The sequence below is a fragment of the Mesocricetus auratus genome, unplaced genomic scaffold (assembly GCF_017639785.1).
Source record: "Mesocricetus auratus isolate SY011 unplaced genomic scaffold, BCM_Maur_2.0 Super-Scaffold_100691, whole genome shotgun sequence".
NCBI lineage: Eukaryota > Metazoa > Chordata > Mammalia > Rodentia > Cricetidae > Mesocricetus > Mesocricetus auratus.
In genome coordinates this window covers 48303958-48313720 of record NW_024429267.1, presented here as the reverse complement: position 1 = coordinate 48313720, position 9763 = coordinate 48303958, and positions in this window count along the sequence as shown.

The following is a 9763-nucleotide window of genomic DNA, read 5'->3' as shown; positions in this document are numbered from 1 at the left end:
ATACTACTTTGAGAATATACTTATACTAAAAAAAAGTATTTGTCATCAATCTGAAATTTATGACTGAGTGTCCTGTCTTATCTGCCAACCTTTACACCTGAGCTGCCAGGATCTTGCTCAACTTCATAGTCATATCTTTAATAGGCTTTACCTGGTGCCAACATTGCTGGCCCGTGACCACATGGAATTAGCACAGTCTGGTGCAGTGGTAGCCAGGACAGCTCCTCACTGGTCTTAACTCCTGGGCAGGGTCCTAGGGTCAGTGTTTCACGAGTTTGAGGTTGCCTCTGACACACAGCAGCCAGGAGGTACTTGAAAACACAGAATGTGTTTACGCTTGTATAAGGAATTGTTGGTAATGCACTAAACTCACTTGTACAGATTGCTGCATCTCTGGGCTGGGTATATCCAAAAAGAGGAGCTTGGCAGTGTACACCTGTGATCCCCACTCTCAGGAGGTAGAGACAGAAGAGGCTGAGGTTCAGGGTCATCCTAAGCTATTCAGGAAGTTAGAGCCAGCCTGGGTGACAAAAGACCTTGTGGAGGCAACACACACACACACACACACACACACACACACACACACACACCCTTGCAGCTTCTGAACTCCCAGGATGCACCAGGTAGGCCTGTGTCCTGTGAAACTCACTTCCTCAAGTGCCCTGGAAACCACAAACAGCCCAGCATACATACTGATACACAATTTCCTCATGAGTAGCCCTACCTAGGGCCCAAGAGAATAGCACCTTTTAAGGTAGTGGTCCTCAACCTGTGAGTCCTGACCCCTTTGAGGGTCAAACAATCCTTTCACAGGGTCACCTACAACCATTTGGAAAACAAAGATGTCTACATTGCAATTCATAACAGTAGCAAAATTACAACTATGAAGTAGCAACAAAAGTAATTTGTTGGGTCACAAAAAGGGTGACAGCATCAGGAAGGTTGAAGATCACAGACCAGACCAAGCTTCTGCCTCTTTGTGAGGATACAAGCACACTTACCTGCTTTCCAAAGACTGATGGAGGAAGTCCTTCTGTGTATGTTTGTCTTATTGGTTGATAAATTAAGCAATGTTGGCCAATAAGGAAGCAAATAGGTGGGACTAGGAGAGGTGGATGATTCTGGGAAATGGAGGGATTGTCAGTCAGCATGTAGGACTCGAGAGGAGTAAGAGGTCCAGACCTTTTCTCTGGTAAGAGAAGACCACATGGAAATACTCAGATTAGCAGTTTATGGGTTAATAATTAAGTCAGACCTAGCCAATAAGAAACTATAACAAACAGCCAACAGCTTCATAATTAATATAGCATCCCCACGTTCATTTGGGACTGACCGGGCTCTGGGAACAGACTGGCGGGAAGAATGCTCCTTACAAAAGGCTCTTACTGGAACGTGAGTCACATGCACCCAAAGCTTCCTTCCAGGAAAAACCCTGATGTCACTCACCTGACTTCCCTCTATGATGTATGTGCAGAAGAATGAAGCTTCTTAAAGACGTTGCCTACCATTCCAGCAGCCACTGCTAAATGTTTCTCAGTCCTGTGGTCACAAGTGGCAAGGGCTCCTGGCTTGGTGCTTCACATCTGCAGACTAAAAACCCAGGGAAGCCGGGTGTTGGTGGTGCACACCTTTAATCCCAGCACTCGGGAGACAGAGGCAGGCAGATTTCTGTGAGTTCAGGGCCAGCCTGGTCTACAGAGCAAGTGACAGAATAGGTTACAAAGCTACACAGAGGGGGGCTGGAGAGATGGATCAGAGCTTAAGAGCACTGACTGTTCTTCCAGAGGTCCTGAGTTCAATTCCCAGCAACCACATGGTGGCTCACAACCATCTATAATGAGATCTGGTGCCCTGTCTGGCCTGTAGGCATATATGCAAGGAGAATGCTGTATACATAATAAATAAATCTTTAAAAATAAAAAAGCTACACAGAGAAACCCTGTCTTGAAAAATCAAAGAAAGAAAGAAAGAAAGAAAGAAAGAAAAACAGGGAAAGCACCCTGGGCCAATGGTAGTTCTCATAGGTCATCAGTCACACTTACAACCCAGAAGCTGAAGCTATTGAGCACTGAATGTTTAATCTTCATTGTCAACTGAACTAGATTTAGGAAACACTCTTATGGAGGTGTCTATGAAGGTGTTTAACTGACTACCTGTGTGTGTGTGTGTGTGTGTGTGTGTGTGTGTGTGTGTGTGTGTATTTAACAGGGTTTCTTTGTGTAATAGCCTTAGCTGTCTTTGAACTAGCTTTGTAGACCACGCTGGTCTCAAACTCACAGATCTCTGCCTGCCTCTGTCTCCCAGTGCTGGGATTAAGACATGCACCATTCAACCCACCCTTATTTGTAAATATTTATAAATAGAACATAGATTTTAAGGTTTTGGATTTTTTTCTTTAAGTTTAGGGAGCAAGAGAGAGAGCTCAGAGAGTAAAGGGCTAAGACTTGAGTTTGATCCTCAACAGTGACATAAGTCAGGAGTGGCAGTGTTTCTGTAACCTCACCTCTGGGGGTGAGGGGGCGCAGAGAGATCTCTGAAGCTCTTTGGTCCTCCAGTCTACACAAACCACTGTGCTCCAGGTTCAGTGAGAGGCCCCATCTCGAAAACCAAGGTGGAGGGCTGAAGAGTTGGCTTAGCACTTAAGATCACTTCTTGCTTTTGAAGAGGACCTGGGTACAATTCCCAGCACCTACATGGTAGCTCACAACCATCTGTAACTCCAATTTCAGGATCCCAATGCCTCTTCTGGCTTCCTTGGGTACCAGGCATACATATGGTACAGACATACAGGCAAAACACCCATATGCCTAAAATATGAAGGGACCAGCCCCCTGGTTTAGCAGCCATAATGGGCTGCAGAAAAGACTGAACATGTGCTTGCCCAACTGACCTTGCTAGGCCTGCCCCAGTCACTAGGAGGTCAGATGCCCTCCTCGAGGCAAGGAACCAATTGGAAGTTAGCTGGCAGGGCTGTGCTTTACGGCTCTGAGTGTGCTTTACCGACAAGGGCACAACAGTGACGTGCAGAGCATAGCAACCGCCCTGGGAGGGCCTATGGGCCATAACAACCAGTTGACCAATCAACACAGGACAGGTCGCCCAAGCCTGGAAGTGCACTAATCATGAGACTGTTGCATACCCCAGACACTCCCCTTGCTCTAACCAATATATTCCCCACCTCGTGGTTTCTCTGGATCCTTCTCTAAGAATCCATTGCGATAAACGGACGAAGGACCGGAGATAATGGGGTTAGCTCGTTAAACAACAATAAAAGACTCTTTGCGGAAAGATGTCATGGAGACATTGTAAATGAATGCTTCCAAAATAATCAACTGAGTGTGGCGAGTCATAAGAAGATGTGACTTGTGGGAAGCTGCCACCACTGGAGGAGAAACAAGGGAGTCTGACAGTCATCGGGGTGGGGCTCCAGTTTCTTTCTACTGCACTTTAATACAGTTCTGCTGAATTATTCTGCAAGTAGTCGAGTGGCCTGAGATACACAAGTGAGAGTCAAACTCACTATCAAAGTAAAAATGCTCCCAGTTTAAAAAAAAAAAAGACTTTGCTTTTGCATCAGAATACGTTTCTTGATGATTTGGGGAGATTCAGAATTTGAGCACAACAAACAAAAATAAATATTTTTTTTTCAAGACAGAGTTTCTCTGTATTGTTTTGGAGCCTGTCCTGGAACTTGCTCAGTAGACCAGGCTTGGTCTTGAACTCACAGAGATCTGCCTACCTCTGCCTCCCGAGTGCTGGGATTAAAGGCATGCGCCACCAACGCCCAGCAAAGGTAATTTATTTTTTATGTGAATTGGTGTTCTGCCAGTGTGCATGCCTGTGTAAGGGTGCCAGAGCCCCTGGAACTAGAGATACAGACAATTGTGAGCTGCCATGTGGGTGCTGGGAATTGAACCCAGGACTGCTAGAGAGCAGCCAGTGCTCTTAACCACTGAGCCATCTCTCCAGCGCAAATAAAATTTTAAAAAGTTTTAATCTAAAATGTTTGCAAAAGCTAGAGGTATACTTACCTCAGTGACAGAGCACTTGCCTAGCGCACGTAAGAGGTCCTGAGTTCAATCCCCAGGACTGCAATAATAATCAGTTTTTAAAATGACAATGTTACATTAGTTCGACATGGCTAGGTTGTAATGTCTTACATACACAATGACTTAAAACAATCCCCACTTCATTTCAATGAGGTCAGAAGTCTGGCTCAACTGACTTAACAGGAGAAGACATGCAAGTGTGCCTGGGCCATTTGCAGAAAAGAGATTGCTCACTGGTCAAGACAGACTTTCTTTTCTTTTTGGTTTTTCGAGACAGGTTTTCTCAGTATTGTTTTGGAAGCTATCCTAGCACTCGCTCCGTAGACCAGGCTGGCCTCAAACTCACAGAGATCCGCCTGCCTCTGCCTCCCGAGTGCTGGGATTAAAGGCGTGCGCCACCACTACCTGGCTTCAGCAGACTTTAAAATCTATTTCTGATGGCAGATTGGGCCTATACCCAGCTCCCTGCCTTTCATTTGCATTTCATCCATTTCAATATCCCTGAGAGCTATGACGCATGCCTGTAAGCGGTCAAATACAAATCCACTTCAGACTAGTAAATGACATCCTCTAGGGGTTGGAGAGATGGCTCAGCAGTTATGAGCACTGGCTGTTCTTCTATAAGTCCTGAGTTCAATTCCCAGCAATCACATGGGGCATAACCATCTGTAATGGGATATGATTCCCTCTTTTTGGTGTGCTTGAAGATAAGACAATTCACTCACATACATAAAATAAATAATTTGTTTAAAATGATGCCCTCTAGATCTTGTGAAAATCAATTGCAGCCCAGCTTGTCTTCCTGATTGTCTCCTGGGGGCCTGTCTGCCCACTTGCCATTGGAGGTCAATTGACTTTGACAGTGTCTGTGAGCAGTCAAGATAGAACTGTCCTTTCCCCTCACCCAGGGGTTTGGGAATGCAACTAGATTGGTATTTGGCTTGTCATATCTAGAATGGGGAAAGGAAGCCATGGACTTGCCCCACAGCGCAGTGCATAGCCCAAGTGGCTGGCGAGTGAGCTAATCTGATTGGCAGCAAAAGGATTTGTGTGAGAGAGTTGGAGAAAGCTGGAGTGGAGCAGGTAGGGCGAGTCAGCGGGGAAAGGAGCTTGCTAGTGTAACAACCCTATGGACCTACCTACATTGTGGAAGGAGACAACCAAGCCCTGCAAGGTGTCCTATGAGTTCCACACACATGCCAGGCATGCGCACACACACACACACACACACACACACACACACACAGACAAGCACACACACACACACACACACACAAGCACACACCAAAAACAAACAAATAGAATAAAATTGTAAAGAAAAATCACACATGCACAGACACACACACAATAAACAAAACAGAATTGTAAAAAAAAATCACACATGCCCCCCTCACACCCTTAAAGTGTAAATGAAATTACCCCTCTTCCTTCCGACGCAGTTCCTAGGAACTGCACCAAATCATTCTGTCTTATGCATGGCAAACTTGAGAGTAAGGCATCCAGCATATCAATGATGACAGCAAGACTGGGGTTTCTCTCCTTTGAGTTTTGGAGGAGAGCAATGTTCTTTGTTATTTCTCCAGGCTCGGGTTTAGGAGGAAATATTGTCTTCCTGGTTTGCTTTGCAAAGCTCTTGCTCTAACTCCTATTTCAGAAAATAGGGCCTAGACTTACTTAATACTTCTGTAGACCACAGGGAGGAAGATTTTCTAATTGGCTCAGTGAAATGACACTGCCATCAGCGTTGCAGACTCTGAGAGTTCTGGAACGCCAGGTGGGAACCAGGGGTAAAGGGGTGAAAGACATGAAAATAAGCTGTTTACAGCAAAATAAACTCTGGGGCAGGGCAGTGGATACCACGATCTGCTCTTCAGTTCAGGGCCCCAGCTGGAAGCCGGGGATAAAGGGAGCTGGTGCCAAGACGGAATTCCCAGAGCAAATGACATCCAGGCTGAGCCCAAAGAAGCCAGGTGAAGGATGCTGTAAGAACCACCCACCACCAGGTCGTAGGAAACAAGAGACTGACACCCAGCAATGCAGTGAGATATGCAAATCCAAACAACAGAATTCACATCCGGCATCGGCAAAATCTTCAGATGTTGGCTGCAGCCGGCATGGACAAGTCCAGAAAGAGGGGCTCTTTACGCACAGTTTTGCTGTAAAAGGAGAAAGAAAAGGACATGGGTGGGATTGTAGGAAAACGTTTTTTGGAAGCATGCATGAATTAAGCAAGCAATTTTAGTATTTACCAGGATACGCCCTCAAGTGTCCCCAAGTTATGCATGCAAGGGAAGACACTGTAGAAACGTGTCCTGCCCGGATCAGTGATAAAATAATTTCTGGTATGTCTACACAGGTAGAGAAGGAACGTAAACCACACAGAAAGAATGGTGTCCCCTCTTAAGCCCTTGGCATTCCTCTTCACACTTTTACTCTTCCAGCCTGTATGCAGGAATCTGTCTGCTCTGTTTGTCAAGTTCTCCGTGAAAACAGCCATTAGCTTGTTAATGAAGCAGTCGGGGCCTGCAGGGAAATAACAGATCCCGGCAGAGTTTCGGGAACTGGAAAAGAGGCTGGAGGCCCTTTTGAGGGGTGGGGGTGGGGGCATTGAGAGACTGGGCGTGGACAGAATTACCCAGGCCCGCCCACTGTCTTGGCTGCTGGCGGGTGTGAAAGTACCTAGTTGCTTGGGTGTGAATGCACTGAGGAAGGACTGAGAAGGAGGTAAATCACTGTAGAGGCCTGTGGCAAACTTGGCGGAGGGTTGTTGCTTTTGAGTTTTATATTTCTTTCTAAGACTTATTTTTACGTGCATTGATGCTTTGCTGCATGCATGCCAGTGAGGGTGCCAACTCTCCAGCCCCTTGTTTTGCATTTTGGGGCTGGGTTTTAGTTGCATTATATAGCACTTGCCTGTAATCCCAGAATTTGGGGAAACAGAGGCGCGAAGGTAACTGAGAGCTCCAGGCTAGCCTGAGTTTGAGTGAGACCCTTTCTTAAAAGAAGGGTTAGAACAAACAAACAGCAGGGTCTACCCTGCAGCTCAGAATAGCCGTATACTCACTCTGAAGACCAGGCTAGCCCCTAACTCACTTCAAACCTCCTCTTACAGGCCGGTGCCACCATGTCCTGCTTTTGTGGCAGACAGATAATAGTCTGCTTGCCCCAGTTCCTGATACCTGGCTGCTCATATCGAGTGTGAGAATAAATCTAAAATATTAAAATAAAACGGATGAACCTTGTATTCCAAGGCTAACAGTAAGTATGGAAGCCCTTTCCCTGTGGCATTCCACTTGGGTCACACACGCGTGACTGACTCCTCTGCCCTAGGTGTCCGCTGGAGGCAGTTTCCGATGGCACAGGTCCTTGGCAGGAAGGCTGGCCTCCTTGGACTCTGAAACATCTCCCAAGAATAGCAGCCTCAGTCCCTTTCTCTGAAACAGGGAGGTGACCGCCATGGTCTATGCTCCGTGAGGTCGGTCATACGTTTCTCTGCGAGTCGTGCCAGACCTGCCCAGCCTCTAGCAATAGAGGAACAGCTTCAAGCTGGAGGCGAGGTCCTCCCCATCCCCACCTCGAGACAGAGAGAGGCTAGTAAACTGCAGCTCATCCACTTAGCATATTGAGCATGTTTGGACCCGGGAAAACCAAGCGACCTATAAAAGTGCTTGTGAAGCCGGGCGTCGGTGGCGCACGCCTTTAATTTCAGCACTCGGGAGGCAGAGGCAGGTGGATCTCTAAGTTCGAGGTCAGCTTGGTCTACAGAGTGATTTCCAGGACAGCCTCCAAAGCCACAGAGAAACCCTGTCTCAAAACCTCCCCCCCAACCCTCCCCCCCCAAAGTGCTTGTGAAGCCGCAGCTTTAACCTTCAGGTCCCCGCGCCCACCCGCAGGCTCCCGGGTCGCGACGGCAATTCCGGAGCTGCTGGAAAGACTAAAGCACACTCCCAGACTTAATCCCTCCCGTCCTTGAACTTGCTCCTCTCCCAAACAAGGCTTTGCGGGTCGCCAGCGTATCTCTCCTAGCCACCCAAGCTTCCCCAGCAACCAGCACCCAACTCCACGCGGCTTTTCAGCAAAAAGATGAAAGCAAATTCAGAACTAAAATCTTATAATGAGGTATCAAATGCCTGCATATTTATACATGGTGTTTAGACGTTCCTAACTAATGGTTGTCATGTTTGAACAGCCTTGGTAGAATAACTCTCTCCTCTTTGACCCCTTCCTTTTTCAAGAGAAAAGAAGCCTGTACCCAACCAGACACTGCTGGTTAGCTAACTCCAACACTTGGCCTTGTAATGGGCGTGGGGCTCCCGTCTCCCCGCCCACCTGAGGGTCCTCCCGCCACCCCAAGGGTTTCTAGTGAAGGAAGGAAGATCCCTAGGAAGCCCCTTCTCAAGGTCAAAACGTTCTATTGGTGGGAGAGGCCCCATCCCCCCAGTCTACTTGGAGACCTTGGCTGTCGACTGCCCTAAGACCCTCCGAGACAGGCGCATTTCTCATCTGGAATCTTTCTTCTTAATTTGCTATTTTTTTTACTTCGGGAAATTGGCCGTTGGGTGTTTGGGGAATGAATGACCTTATGAATTAGAGCCATTTGTTAATATTGTTTTCTTTGTATTGTTCGCCAACATTTTTACGAGCCGGGGAAGATGGCGCACTTCTCGTCCAGGTATGAGCTAACTTTGAATTTTTGATTGCTGGAGATTGCAACTTCAGAAAGCCATGTTCTGCCTCTGACTTTTGTCTTACTTGAATCTGCTGCTTTTCCTGAACAAACATCCTGGAACTTTGTACCTAGTTGCATACTACTTTGCCATTGACTTTTTAAAATATTCAATTTTTTAAACATTCATCGTGCGTGCCCGTGTGTGTGTGTGTGTGTGTGTGTGTGTGTGTGTGTGTGTGTGTGTGTGTGTGTGTGTGTGTGTGTGTGTGTGTGACTTACTGGGATCTAATTCCTGTGTGGGTCCTGGGCATCCAGCTCAGGTTGTAAAGCTTAGTGGCAACTGCCTTTCCCAGCTCATCATGTCAATCATGTTAACGGCTCTGCCAGAGAACTGATGCTTTCTCTTGCATAAATAGTATTAGTATTGCAGCCGAGTTAAGACTGCCTGTAAAGGTTAATAATGGTGGAGATATTCGGTACTTTAAAAACTGTTAAGAATAACAAACAGGGGCTGGAGAGGTGGCTCAGAGGTTAAGAGCACCGATTGCTCTTCTAGGGGTCCTGAGTTCAATTCCCAGCAACCACATGATGGCTCACAACCATCCACAATTCAATCTGGTGACCTCTTCTGGTATGTATGCAGAACACTGTATGTGTAATAAATAAATCTTTAAAAAAACAAACAAATTAAACTTGAAACCATTTGAAATGACAGGACAGGTTTTTGTTTTTGTTTTTCTAATGGTACTGGGGATGGAACGAGAATCTGCATATGCTAGGCAAATGCTCTACCCAGCTCAGCATACACAGCCATCTAAAAATTCATATATGTAAACAGCGTGGAAAATATGCAGTTTACGCAAAAACAGGATTTTTTTAAGGGGGGAGGAATTTCTGTTCCAGTTTTCTTACTCGAGGCTCCACAAAAAGAACGGTGGTGCTCTTGAATTTCTCCTTAGTGGCCTGTGGTCTTCTAATGAGAGCTCCAGTTTTATTTACATGCTTTGTCTCCCTAACTGATGTCCAATTTCCTTTTCCTAGTCTG